Below are 15,202 nucleotides of genomic sequence, written 5' to 3'. Positions count from 1 at the left end.
TGTCGATAATAGAACAAAACTACAGATGTGTCCATAATAGAATAAAACTACAGATGTGTCAGTAGTAGAATAAAACTACAGATGTGTCCATAATAGAACAAAACTACAGATGTGTCCATAATAGAATAAAACTACAGATGTGTCCATAATAGAATAAAACTACAGATGTGTCCATAATAGAATAAAACTACAAATGTGTCCATAATAGAACAAAACTACAGATGTGTCCATAATAGAACAAAACTACAGATGTGTCCATAATAGAATAAAACTACATATGTGTCAATAATAGAACAAAACTACAGATGTGTCAATAATAGAACAAAACTACAGATGTGTCCATAATAGAACAAAACTACAGATGTGTCCATAATAGAACAAAACTACAGATGTGTCCATAATAGAACAAAACTACAGGTGTTTCCATAATAGAATAAAACTACAGATGTGTCAATAATAGAATAAAACTACAGATGTGTCAGTAATAGAATAAAACTACAAATGTGTCCATAATAGAACAAAACTACAGATGTGTCCATAATAGAATAAAACTACATATGTGTCAATAATAGAACAAAACTACAGATGTTTCAATAATAGAACAAAACTACAGATGTGTCGATAATAGAACAAAACTACAGATGTGTCCATAATAGAATAAAACTACAGATGTGTCAGTAGTAGAATAAAACTACAGATGCATCCATAATAGAACAAAACTACAGATGTGTCCATAATAGAATGAAACTACAGATGTGTCCATAATAGAATAAAACTACAGATGTGTCCATAATAGAATAAAACTACAAATGTGTCCATAATAGAACAAAACTACAGATGTGTCCATAATAGAACAAAACTACAGATGTGTCCATAATAGAATAAAACTACATATGTGTCAATAATAGAACAAAACTACAGATGTGTCAATAATAGAACAAAACTACAGATGTGTCCATAATAGAACAAAACTACAGATGTGTCCATAATAGAACAAAACTACAGATGTGTCCATAATAGAACAAAACTACAGGTGTTTCCATAATAGAATAAAACTACAGATGTGTCAATAATAGAATAAAACTACAGATGTGTCAGTAATAGAATAAAACTACAAATGTGTCCATAATAGAACAAAACTACAGATGTGTCCATAATAGAATAAAACTACATATGTGTCAATAATAGAACAAAACTACAGATGTGTCAATAATAGAACAAAACTACAGATGTGTCCATAATAGAACAAAACTACAGATGTGTCCATAATAGAATAAAACTACAGATGTGTCCATAATAGAATAAAATACAGATGTGTCAGTAATAGAATAAAACTACAGATGTGTCCATATTAGAATAAAACTACAGATGTGTCGATAATAGAATAAAACTACAGATGTGTCGATAATAGAACAAAACTGCAGATGTGTCCATAATAGAATAAAACTACAGATGTGTCAATAATAGAACAAAACTACAGATGTGTCCATAATAGAATAAAACTACAGATGTGTCCATAATAGAACAAAATTACAGATGTGTCCATAATAGAATAAAACTACAGATGTGTCCATAATAGAACAAAACTACAGATGTGTCCATAATAGAACAAAACTACAGATGTGTCGATAATAGAACAAAACTACAGACGTGTCACTAATAGAACAAAACTACAGACTTGTCAATAATAGAATAAAACTACAGATGTGTCAATAATAGAATCAAACTACAGATGTGTCAATAATAGAACAAAACTACAGATGTGTCCATAATAGAACAAAACTACAGATGTGTCCATAATAGAATAAAACTACAGATGTGTCCATAATAGAACAATACTAAAGATGTCGATAATAGAATAAAACTACAGATGTGTCCATAATAGAATAAAACTACAGATGTGTCAGTAGTAGAATAAAACTACAGATGTGTCCATAATAGAACAAAACTACAGATGTGTCCATAATAGAATAAAACTACAGATGTGTCAGTAGTAGAATAAAACTACAGATTTGTCCATAATAGAACAAAACTACAGATGTGTCCATAATAGAATAAAACTACAGATGTGTCCATAATAGAATAAAACTACAGATGTGTCCATAATAGAACAAAACTACAAATGTGTCCATAATAGAACAAAACTACAGATGTGTCCCTAATAGAACAAAACTACAGATGTGTCCATAATAGAATAAAACTACATATGTGTCAATATTAGAACAAAACTACATATGTGTCAATAATAGAACAAAACTACAGATGTGTCCATAATAGAACAAAACTACAGATGTGTCCATAATAGAATAAAATACAGATGTGTCAGTAATAGAATAAAACTACAGATGTGTCCATATTAGAATAAAACTACAGATGTGTCGATAATAGAATAAAACTACAGATGTGTCGATAATAGAACAAAACTACAGATGTTTCAATAATAGAACAAAACTACAGATGTGTCCATAATAGAATAAAACTACAGATGTGTCCATAATAGAATAAAACTGCAGATGTGTCCATAATAGAATAAAACTACAGATGTTTCCATAATAGAATAAAACTACAGATGTGTCAATAATAGAACAAAACTACAGATGTGTCCATAATAGAATAAAACTACAGATGTGTCCATAATAGAATAAAACTACAGATGTGTCCATAATAGAACAAAACTACAGATGTGTCCATAATAGAATCAAACTACAGATGTGTCCATAATAGAACAAAACTACAGATGTGTCCATAATAGAATAAAACTACAGATGTGTCCATAATAGAATAAAACTACAGATGTGTCCATAATAGAATAAAACTACAGATGTGTCCATAATAGAACAAAACTACAGATGTGTCCATAATAGAATAAAACTACAGATGTGTCCATAATAGAATAAAACTACAGATGTGTCCATAATAGAACAAAACTACAGATGTGTCCATAATAGAATAAAACTACAGATGTGTCTATAATAGAACAAAACTACAGATGTGTCCATAATAGAATAAAACTACAGATGTGTCCATAATAGAATAAAACTACAGATGTGTCGATAATAGAACAAAACAACAGATGTGTCCATAATAGAATAAAACTACAGATGTGTCAGTAATAGAATAAAACTACAGATGTGTCCATAATAGAACAAAACTACAGATGTGTCCATAATAGAATAAAACTACAGATGTGTCCATAATAGAATAAAACTACAAATGTGTCCATAATAGAACAAAACTACAGATGTGTCCATAATAGAACAAAACTACAGATGTGTCCATAATAGAATAAAACTACATATGTGTCAATAATAGAACAAAACTACATATGTGTCAATAATGGAACAAAACTACAGATGTGTCGATAATAGAACAAAACTACAGATGTGTCGATAATAGAACAAAACTACAGATGTGTCGATAATAGAACAAAACTACAGATGTGTCACTAATTGAACAAAACTACAGACTTGTCAATAATAGAATAAAACTACAGATGTGTCAATAATAGAATCAAACTACAGATGTGTCAATAATAGAACAAAACTACAGATGTGTCCATAATAGAACAAAACTAGAGATGTGTCCATAATAGAACAAAACTACAGATGTGTCCATAATAGAACAATACTAAAGATGTCGATAATAGAATAAAACTACAGATGTGTCGATAATAGAACAAAACTACAGATGTGTCCATAATAGAATAAAACTACAGATGTGTCACTAATAGAATAAAACTACAGATGTGTCCATAATAGAATAAAACTACAGATGTGTCCATAATAGAATAAAACTACAAATGTGTCCATAATAGAACAAAACTACAGATGTGTCCATAATAGAATAAAACTACAGATGTGTCCATAATAGAATAAAACTACATATGTGTCAATAATAGAACAAAACTACATATGTGTCAATAATAGAACAAAACTACAGATGTGTCAATAATAGAACAAAACTACAGATGTGTCGATAATAGAACAAAACTACAGATGTGTCCATAATAGAACAAAACTACAGATGTGTCCATAATAGAATAAAATACAGATGTGTCAGTAATAAAATAAAACTACTGATGTGTCCATATTAGAATAAAACTACAGATGTGTCGATAATAGAATAAAACTACAGATGTGTCGATAATAGAACAAAACTGCAGATGTGTCCATAATAGAATAAAACTGCAGATGTGTCCATAATAGAATAAAACTACAGATGTGTCAATAATAGAACAAAACTACAGATGTGTCCATAATAGAATAAAACTACAGATGTGTCCATAATAGAACAAAACTACAGATGTGTCCATAATAGAATAAAACTACAGATGTGTCCATAATAGAACAAAACTACAGATGTGTCCATAATAGAACAAAACTACAGATGTGTCCATAATAGAACAAAACTACAGATGTGTCCATAATAGAACAAAACTACAGATGTGTCCATAATAGAACAAAACTACAGATGTGTCCATAATAGAACAAAACTACAGATGTGTCCATAATAGAACAAAACTACAGATGTGTCGATAATAGAACAAAACTACAGATGTGTCACTAATAGAACAAAACTACAGACTTGTCAATAATAGAATCAAACTACAGATGTGTCAATAATAGAATCAAACTACAGATGTGTCAATAATAGAACAAAACTACAGATGTGTCCATAATAGAACAAAACTACAGATGTGTCCATAATAGAATAAAACTACAGATGTGTCCATAATAGAACAATACTAAAGATGTCGATAATAGAATAAAACTACAGATGTGTCGATAATAGAACAAAACTACAGATGTGTCCATAATAGAATAAAACTACAGATGTGTCAGTAGTAGAATATAACTACAGATGTGTCCATAATAGAACAAAACTACAGATGTGTCCATAATAGAATAAAACTACAGATGTGTCCATAATAGAATAAAACTACAAATGTGTCCATAATAGAACAAAACTACAGATGTGTCCATAATAGAACAAAACTACAGATGTGTCCATAATAGAATAAAACTACATATGTGTCAATAATAGAACAAAACTACAGATGTGTCAATAATAGAACAAAACTACAGATGTGTCCATAATAGAACAAAACTACAGATGTGTCCATAATAGAACAAAACTACAGATGTGTCCATAATAGAACAATACTAAAGATGTCGATAATAGAATAAAACTACAGATGTGTCGATAATAGAACAAAACTACAGATGTGTCCATAATAGAATAAAACTACAGATGTGTCAGTAATAGAATAAAACTACAGATGTGTCCATAATAGAACAAAACTACAGATGTGTCCATAATAGAATAAAACTACAGATGTGTCCATAATAGAATAAAACTACAAATGTGTCCATAATAGAACAAAACTACAGATGTGTCCATAATAGAACAAAACTACAGATGTGTCCATAATAGAATAAAACTACATATGTGTCAATAATAGAACAAAACTACATATGTGTCAATAATAGAACAAAACTACAGATGTGTCGATAATAGAACAAAACTACAGATGTGTCGATAATAGAACAAAACTACAGATGTGTCGATAATAGAACAAAACTACAGATGTGTCACTAATAGAACAAAACTACAGACTTGTCGATAATAGATTAAAACTACAGATGTGTCAATAATAGAATCAAACTACAGATGTGTCAATAATAGAACAAAACTACAGATGTGTCCATAATAGAACAAAACTAGAGATGTGTCCATAATAGAACAAAACTACAGATGTGTCCATAATAGAACAATACTAAAGATGTCGATAATAGAATAAAACTACAGATGTGTCGATAATAGAACAAAACTACAGATGTGTCCATAATAGAATAAAACTACAGATGTGTCAGTAATAGAATAAAACTACAGATGTGTCCATAATAGAACAAAACTACAGATGTGTCCATAATAGAATAAAACTACAGATGTGTCCATAATAGAATAAAACTACAAATGTGTCCATAATAGAACAAAACTACAGATGTGTCCATAATAGAACAAAACTACAGATGTGTCCATAATAGAATAAAACTACAGATGTGTCCATAATAGAATAAAACTACATATGTGTCAATAATAGAACAAAACTACATATGTGTCAATAATAGAACAAAACTACAGATGTGTCGATAATAGAACAAAACTACAGATGTGTCCATAATAGAACAAAACTACAGATGTGTCCATAATAGAATAAAATACAGATGTGTCAGTAATAGAATAAAACTACTGATGTGTCCATATTAGAATAAAACTACAGATGTGTCGATAATAGAATAAAACTACAGATGTGTCGATAATAGAACAAAACTGCAGATGTGTCCATAATAGAATAAAACTACAGATGTGTCGATAATAGAACAAAACTACAGATGTGTCCATAATAGAATAAAACTACAGATGTGTCCATAATAGAACAAAACTACAGATGTGTCCATAATAGAATAAAACTACAGATGTGTCCATAATAGAACAAAACTACAGATGTGTCCATAATAGAACAAAACTACAGATGTGTCCATAATAGAACAAAACTACAGATGTGTCCATAATAGAACAAAACTACAGATGTGTCCATAATAGAACAAAACTACAGATGTGTCACTAATAGAACAAAACTACAGACTTGTCAATAATAGAATCAAACTACAGATGTGTCAATAATAGAATCAAACTACAGATTTGTCAATAATAGAACAAAACTACAGATGTGTCCATAATAGAACAAAACTACAGATGTGTCCATAATAGAATAAAACTACAGATGTGTCCATAATAGAACAATACTAAAGATGTCGATAATAGAATAAAACTACAGATGTGTCGATAATAGAACAAAACTACAGATGTGTCCATAATAGAATAAAACTACAGATGTGTCAGTAGTAGAATAAAACTACAGATGTGTCCATAATAGAACAAAACTACAGATGTGTCCATAATAGAATAAAACTACAGATGTGTCCATAATAGAATAAAACTACAGATGTGTCCATAATAGAATAAAACTACAAATGTGTCCATAATAGAACAAAACTACAGATGTGTCCATAATAGAACAAAACTACAGATGTGTCCATAATAGAATAAAACTACATATGTGTCAATAATAGAACAAAACTACAGATGTGTCAATAATAGAACAAAACTACAGATGTGTCCATAATAGAACAAAACTACAGATGTGTCCATAATAGAACAAAACTACAGATGTGTCCATAATAGAACAAAACTACAGGTGTTTCCATAATAGAATAAAACTACAGATGTGTCAATAATAGAATAAAACTACAGATGTGTCAGTAATAGAATAAAACTACAAATGTGTCCATAATAGAACAAAACTACAGATGTGTCCATAATAGAATAAAACTACATATGTGTCAATAATAGAACAAAACTACAGATGTTTCAATAATAGAACAAAACTACAGATGTGTCCATAATAGAACAAAACTACAGATATGTCCATAATAGAATAAAACTACAGATGTGTCCATAATAGAATAAAACTACAGATGTGTCCATAATAGAATAAAATACAGATGTGTCAGTAATAGAATAAAACTACAGATGTGTCCATATTAGAATAAAACTACAGATGTGTCGATAATAGAATAAAACTACAGATGTGTCGATAATAGAACAAAACTGCAGATGTGTCCATAATAGAATAAAACTGCAGATGTGTCCATAATAGAATAAAACTACAGATGTGTCAATAATAGAACAAAACTACAGATGTGTCCATAATAGAATAAAACTACAGATGTGTCCATAATAGAACAAAATTACAGATGTGTCCATAATAGAATAAAACTACAGATGTGTCCATAATAGAACAAAACTACAGATGTGTCCATAATAGAACAAAACTACAGATGTGTCGATAATAGAACAAAACTACAGACGTGTCACTAATAGAACAAAACTACAGACTTGTCAATAATAGAATAAAACTACAGATGTGTCAATAATAGAATCAAACTACAGATGTGTCAATAATAGAACAAAACTACAGATGTGTCCATAATAGAACAAAACTACAGATGTGTCCATAATAGAATAAAACTACAGATGTGTCCATAATAGAACAATACTAAAGATGTCGATAATAGAATAAAACTACAGATGTGTCCATAATAGAATAAAACTACAGATGTGTCAGTAGTAGAATAAAACTACAGATGTGTCCATAATAGAACAAAACTACAGATGTGTCCATAATAGAATAAAACTACAGATGTGTCAGTAGTAGAATAAAACTACAGATGTGTCCATAATAGAACAAAACTACAGATGTGTCCATAATAGAATAAAACTACAGATGTGTCCATAATAGAATAAAACTACAGATGTGTCCATAATAGAACAAAACTACAAATGTGTCCATAATAGAACAAAACTACAGATGTGTCCATAATAGAACAAAACTACAGATGTGTCCATAATAGAATAAAACTACATATGTGTCAATAATAGAACAAAACTACATATGTGTCAATAATAGAACAAAACTACAGATGTGTCCATAATAGAACAAAACTACAGATGTGTCCATAATAGAATAAAATACAGATGTGTCAGTAATAGAATAAAACTACAGATGTGTCCATATTAGAATAAAACTACAGATGTGTCGATAATAGAATAAAACTACAGATGTGTCGATAATAGAACAAAACTACAGATGTTTCAATAATAGAACAAAACTACAGATGTGTCCATAATAGAATAAAACTACAGATGTGTCCATAATAGAATAAAACTGCAGATGTGTCCATAATAGAATAAAACTACAGATGTTTCCATAATAGAATAAAACTACAGATGTGTCAATAATAGAACAAAACTACAGATGTGTCCATAATAGAATAAAACTACAGATGTGTCCATAATAGAATAAAACTACAGATGTGTCCATAATAGAACAAAACTACAGATGTGTCCATAATAGAACAAAACTACAGATGTGTCCATAATAGAATCAAACTACAGATGTGTCCATAATAGAACAAAACTACAGATGTGTCCATAATAGAATAAAACTACAGATGTGTCCATAATAGAATAAAACTACAGATGTGTCCATAATAGAATAAAACTACAGATGTGTCCATAATAGAACAAAACTACAGATGTGTCCATAATAGAATAAAACTACAGATGTGTCCATAATAGAATAAAACTACAGATGTGTCTATAATAGAACAAAACTACAGATGTGTCCATAATAGAATAAAACTACAGATGTGTCTATAATAGAACAAAACTACAGATGTGTCCATAATAGAATAAAACTACAGATGTGTCCATAATAGAATAAAACTACAGATGTGTCCATAATAGAATAAAACTACAGATGTGTCCATAATAGAATAACACAAAGTACAGGATAAGATAAAGATTCACAGAGCAGCTTGATACAGTATCGTATGACCTCATGTGGACAGAGATGAAAACTAAAGTGGAGCCAGAAATGAGTCTGATTGTGGACATGAGGACACACGGTCAACATGTGAGATGTTTACTGTCTGCTTTAGTACAGTGCTAGCTAATATTAGCCACGTTAGCATCAACAGCTAGGATGTTTACCGTACCAGGTGTTCCGATTCTGTTCAGACATAATGACCCTAACCCTAATATTAGCCACGTTAGCCTGAAGAGCTAACGTGCATCATACTTTGTTCTGTTTCTTGAGGTCGCCCCGCCTTTTGCAGTGACCAAACGTATGCAAGGATCAGTGATGGCAGTGACCTCCGAAGCCACTGGACTGTGTGAAACAACCGGACCGTTCGTTGGCTATGTGTTCTCCCAGGGGACGTGAACTGCTCTAATGGAAATCAATGAAACCACTGGCATTTCAAATGTGGTTTGATGAAATGTGTGAAGTTACTTGGAGAAAAGGAATACATTTATCCGAAGAATAAATGAATATGAAAGAGATGAATATGAGGGCTGTTGCTATGAACATTCTGGCATTTTATAACACTTCCCTGAGAACAAAACCTGACCCGTAGCCTACCCCGACGCGTTCAGTAGACCCGTGGCCCAGCGGCGCCGTAGGGTATTCCAGCTGTAGCGCACACAAGACTAATACCCCAGGGGACGATCACAGGTACAACAACCAACGACCAAGCACCAGGGCAGGAGACTGGGAGAAAGTGGAGTGTGTGCTATTAGAGGCTGACGTGCACGTCTTAAATCGAACTTATGTGGGTGTTGGATGGGTTTTAGAAGGCGCCCCATGAGAATCACGGTGAGAAATGTTCTTTGCCGAAGGAAAAGGAAAGATGAAATGCAGTTTTACGTCTTTCCTATTGGATGCAGGGGTCAAAGGTGAGCCAACCGCCTCCTCATCCCACCTTCTCATTGTTTGAACACACGGCGTACATGCTAGTGTCTGAACAAAAGAGCCAACCCTCTACGACTCCATCCTGTTCATGTCAGTCCGTTACCTCCGCACAGTGGAAAGACCTGTTCGCTCTTCCTCTCTGGATTGTTGCCATGAAATAAAAAGTCTCCTCCTGTTTTGAGTTTAATTTTCCTAAAGGCGTCTTTTTTTGAAGTGCAGATCCTTCAGTATGAGAGCAGGTCTAGGAAACTTTGTCAGTGCAGATGGACTCTTCTGTTCCTGAAGTGTCAATCAGCTGATGGCTGCTGTCACTGGGAATCAAAGCTGCTGTTGGTTCACAGAGTCTGAATCAGAGAACTCCTCATGGACATGAAGCAAAATAAGGATTAAGGACTTTAATTAGCTCCATAAACTATCATAAGTAAGACACATTGAGCTGTGTTATGTCTGTTTAAGCCCCTCCCCTTTACCTTTCAATTCACGCTTACATAAGAAATACGTTATTACAAATATTCAATTATTTACCTCATTGTTTTATTGTGACTGCGTCCGCCACTACCGCCGCCACAATCACACTAACAAATGAGGCTGCTGGTATTAGTGTTCTATATTTTTGTTTTTACCTCCACCAAGGAGGTTCTGTTTTTGCCAGGGTTTGTTTGTTTGTTTGTTTGTTAGCAACATAACTGAAAAAGCTATGGACAGATTTGGATGAAATTTTCAGCAAATGTTGATACTGGCACAAGGAACAAACGATTCAATTTTGGTGGTGATTGGGGGGGTGGTCTGCACTGTCCGAGTGCTTTTCTAGTTACTATAATTCTTATTCCCCCTCTCTCTTTCTCTCTTTCATTCAAACTCCCCTCTCCCCCTTTTCCTTATCGTCCCTAAACAAGCTATCTGGTTTAGTTGCTATTTACATTTCTGATCTTTTTCATTGTAATATGATGTTGTCATTGTTTGTCAATACTCTGTTGTTGTTTTTGTTTGTTTATTTGTTTGATTTTCCCTTTGTTTATGTGTTGTTGTTTTTCTGTCCACATTGTCTTGTTAACTATCACTAATAAAAAAGAAGAAAAAAAAAAAGAAATGACAGGGTTGTTGAAGTGACTTTGATCAAAAAATTGCAGCGCGAGTTCGTGAACAGTGACACAGATGTTGTGTAAAATCGATCGAGCGTGTTGTTGGACGAGCTAAAGAGAACAAAGTCCTAAAGCAGAAACTTGGTGAAGCTGAGCGTGTTTGGGCGGACGGCTGGAGGTTTGGCAGACGGATGGCTCCTTCCTGTAGACTCAGCCTTTGACAGCCGGGGAGAAGTGGCCATTCAAATCCCATGATCACTTAATACACCTGTCATTAAGCATCAGCTGTGCATTAACAGGGCTAGCAGGGCCGTAGCGCTGGAGACCAAACACAGAGGCACCTCAATTAGAAAAGTGCAGGAAAGCGCCCTCATTTGTTCAGTTACTGGGTTCATTGTGTGTGTTCTGCTCAGAGCTCCACTGACGACAGAAGGAATTCACACACCGACATCTGGGAGGAACCGCTGGTTTGTTTGGACCACGTTTGAGAAAGCATCTGTTTGAAACATTTTTAATGGTTTAGACCTGTTACTGGTTTAGCCCTGTTACTGGTTTAGCCCTGTTACTGGTTTTGACCTGTTACTGGTTTTGCCCTGTTTCTGGTTTTGACCTGTTACTGGTTTAGCCCTGTTACTGGTTTAGCCCTGTTACTGGTTTAGCCCTGTTACTGGTTTTGACCTGTTACTGGTTTTGCCCTGTTACTGGTTTTGACCTGTTACTGGTTTTGCCCTGTTACTGGTTTAGACCTGTTACTGGTTTAGCCCTGTTACTGGTTTAGACCTGTTACTGGTTTAGCCCTGTTTCTGGTTTTGACCTGTGACTAGTTTTGACTTCTTAATGGTTTTAAGTTCTTAATGGTTTTGACCTGTTACTGGTTTTGACCTCATAATGGTTTTGACCTGTTACTGGTTCTGACCTGTTACTGGTTCTGACCTGTTACTGGTTTAGACCTGTTACTGGTTTTGACCCGTTATTGGTTTTGACCTGTTACTGGTTTTGCCCTGTTACTGGTTTAGACCTGTTGCTGGTTTTGCCCTGTTACTGGTTAGACCTGTTACTGGTTTTGACCTGTTACTGGTTTTGACCTGTTACTGGTTTTGACCTGTTACTAGTTTTGACTTCTTAATGGTTTTAAGTTCTTAATGGTTTTGACCCGCTACTGGTTTAGACCTGTTACTGGTTTTGCCCTGTTACTGGTTTTGACTTCTTAATGGTTTTCACCTGTTACTGGTTTTGACTTCTTAATGGTTTTCACCTGTTACTGCTTTTGACTTGTTACTGGGTTTGACCTGTTACTGGTTTTGCCTTGTTACTGGTTAGACTTGTTACTGGTTTTTAGACCTGTTACTGGTTTTGCCCTGTTACTGGTTAGACTTGTTACTGGTTTTTAGACCTGTTACTGGTTTTGCCCTGTTACTGGTTAGACTTGTTACTGGTTTTTAGACCTGTTACTGGTTTAGACCTGTTACTCGTTTTGACCTGTTTCTGGTTTAGACCTGTTACTGGTTTTTAGACCTGTTACTGGTTTTGACCTGTTACTGGTTTAGACCTGTTACTGGTTTAGACCTGTTTCTGGTTTAGACCTGTTACTGGTTTAGACCTGTTACTGGTTTTGACCTGTTACTGGTTTAGACCTGTTACTGGTTTTTAGACCTGTTACTGGTTTTGACCTGTTACTGGTTTAGACCTGTTACTGGTTTTTAGACCTGTTACTGGTTTTGACCTGTTACTGGTTTAGACCTGTTACTGGTTTTGACCTGTTACTGGTTTTGCCCTGTTACTGGTTTTGCCCTGTTACTGGTTTTTAGACCTGTTTCTGGTTTAGACCTGTTACTTGTTTTGACCTGTTACTGGTTTAGACCTGTTACTGGTTTTTAGACCTGTTACTGGTTTTGACCTGTTACTGGTTTAGGCCTGTTACTGGTTTTTAGACCTGTTACTGGTTTAGACCTGTTACTGGTTTTTAGACCTGTTACTGGTTTTGACCTGTTACTGGTTTAGGCCTGTTACTGGTTTTTAGACCTGTTACTGGTTTCGGCCTGTTACTGGTTTTTAGACCTGTTACTGGTTTTTAGACCTGTTACTGGTTTAGACCTGTTACTGGTTTTGACCTGTTACTGGTCTCATGGTGAATCTGTCTGAAGTGTCCTGCTGATGTCTTCAGTGTGGACAGATTCTTTGTAAACAAACATAAACACTGATCTTGTCAAAGGTCAGCGCTGCAACAGTTGAATTCGTCCACAGAGTCAAACCTGATCTGCTCCTAAATTTGGTCCAAACAGTTTGTGCTGCAGATTTACTCTGTCATGACAACAGGCCAGTTCTGTCCAAACAATGTTTTCTCTCATTTTGCTCAAAAGAATAAAGTCAGTGGACAACAGTGTGTTGGAATGGAATGTTATCATTAATAGAGTCATTAAAAGTGGAGGAAGTGGTATATGTAGAAATGGATTTCCTGGTAATTGTTTTTGTAGCCTGAGGCTTAGGATCCAGATTTGTTTTGTTGGGCTGTTTGTTTCTGTCAGTGTCAGAGCCAAGGGTTGCTCATTTTCTGCATGAATATATAGTTTGGAAAGTGTGGAAGCCAGGCCATTTTAATGAGGTCCAGAAGTCCACAACAGGACACCCAGAGTCCACAACAGGACACCAGAAGTCCACAACAGGACACCCAAAGTCCACAACAGGACTCCAGAAGTCCACAACAGGACACCCAAAGTCCACAACAGGACTCCAGAAGTCCACAACAGGACACCCAGAGTCCACAACAGGACACCAGAAGTCCACAACAGGACACCCAGAGTCCACAACAGGACACCCAGAGTCCACAACAGGACACCAGAAGTCCACAACAGGACACCCAAAGTCCACAACAGGACACCAGAAGTCCACAACAGGACACCCAGAGTCCACAACAGGACACCAGAAGTCCACAACAGGACACCAGAAGTCCACAACAGGACACCCAAAGTCCACAACAGGACACCCAAAGTCCACAACAGGACACCAGAAGTCCACAACAGGACACCAGAAGTCCACAACAGGACACCCAAAGTCCACAACAGGACACCAGAAGTCCACAACAGGACACCCAAAGTCCACAACAGGACACCCAAAGTCCACAACAGGACACCAGAAGTCCACAACAGGACACCAGAAGTCCACAACAGGACACCCAGAGTCCACAACAGGACACCAGAAGTCCACAACAGGACACCAGAAGTCCACAACAGGACACCCAGAGTCCACAACAGGACACCAGAAGTCCACAACAGGACACCCAAAGTCCACAACAGGACACCCAAAGTCCACAACAGGACACCCAGAGTCCACAACAGGACACCCGAAGTCCACAACAGGACACCCAGAGTCCACAACAGGACACCCAGAGTCCACAACAGGACACCCAGAGTCCACAACAGGACACCAGAAGTCCACAACAGGACACCCAGAGTCCACAACAGGACACCAGAAGTCCACAACAGGACACCCAGAGTCCACAACAGGACTCCAGAAGTCCACAACAGGACACCCAGAGTCCACAACAGGACACCAGAAGTCCACAACAGGACTCCAGAAGTCCACAACAGGACACCAGAAGTCCACAACAGGACACCAGAAGTCCACAACAGGACACCCAGAGTCCACAACAGGACACCAGAAGTCCACAACAGGACACCCAAAGTCCACAACAGGACACCAGAAGTCCACAACAGGACTCCAGAAGTCCACAACAGGACACCAG

At 35.3% G+C, this 15,202-nt stretch overlaps 1 pseudogene; it reads right to left on the bottom strand.

Annotated features, from left to right (window-relative positions):
- The window catches only part of LOC115412218 (chondroitin sulfate synthase 2-like), a 66,196-nt pseudogene that overhangs the window by 6,913 nt on the left and 44,081 nt on the right, over window positions 1-15,202 (bottom strand).

This window comes from Sphaeramia orbicularis, chromosome 21 (assembly GCF_902148855.1).
Source record: "Sphaeramia orbicularis chromosome 21, fSphaOr1.1, whole genome shotgun sequence".
NCBI classification, from domain to species: Eukaryota; Metazoa; Chordata; class Actinopteri; order Kurtiformes; family Apogonidae; genus Sphaeramia; species Sphaeramia orbicularis.
Note: the sequence above shows the minus strand (reverse complement) of the source record. Positions and strands in the feature narration are given on the sequence as shown.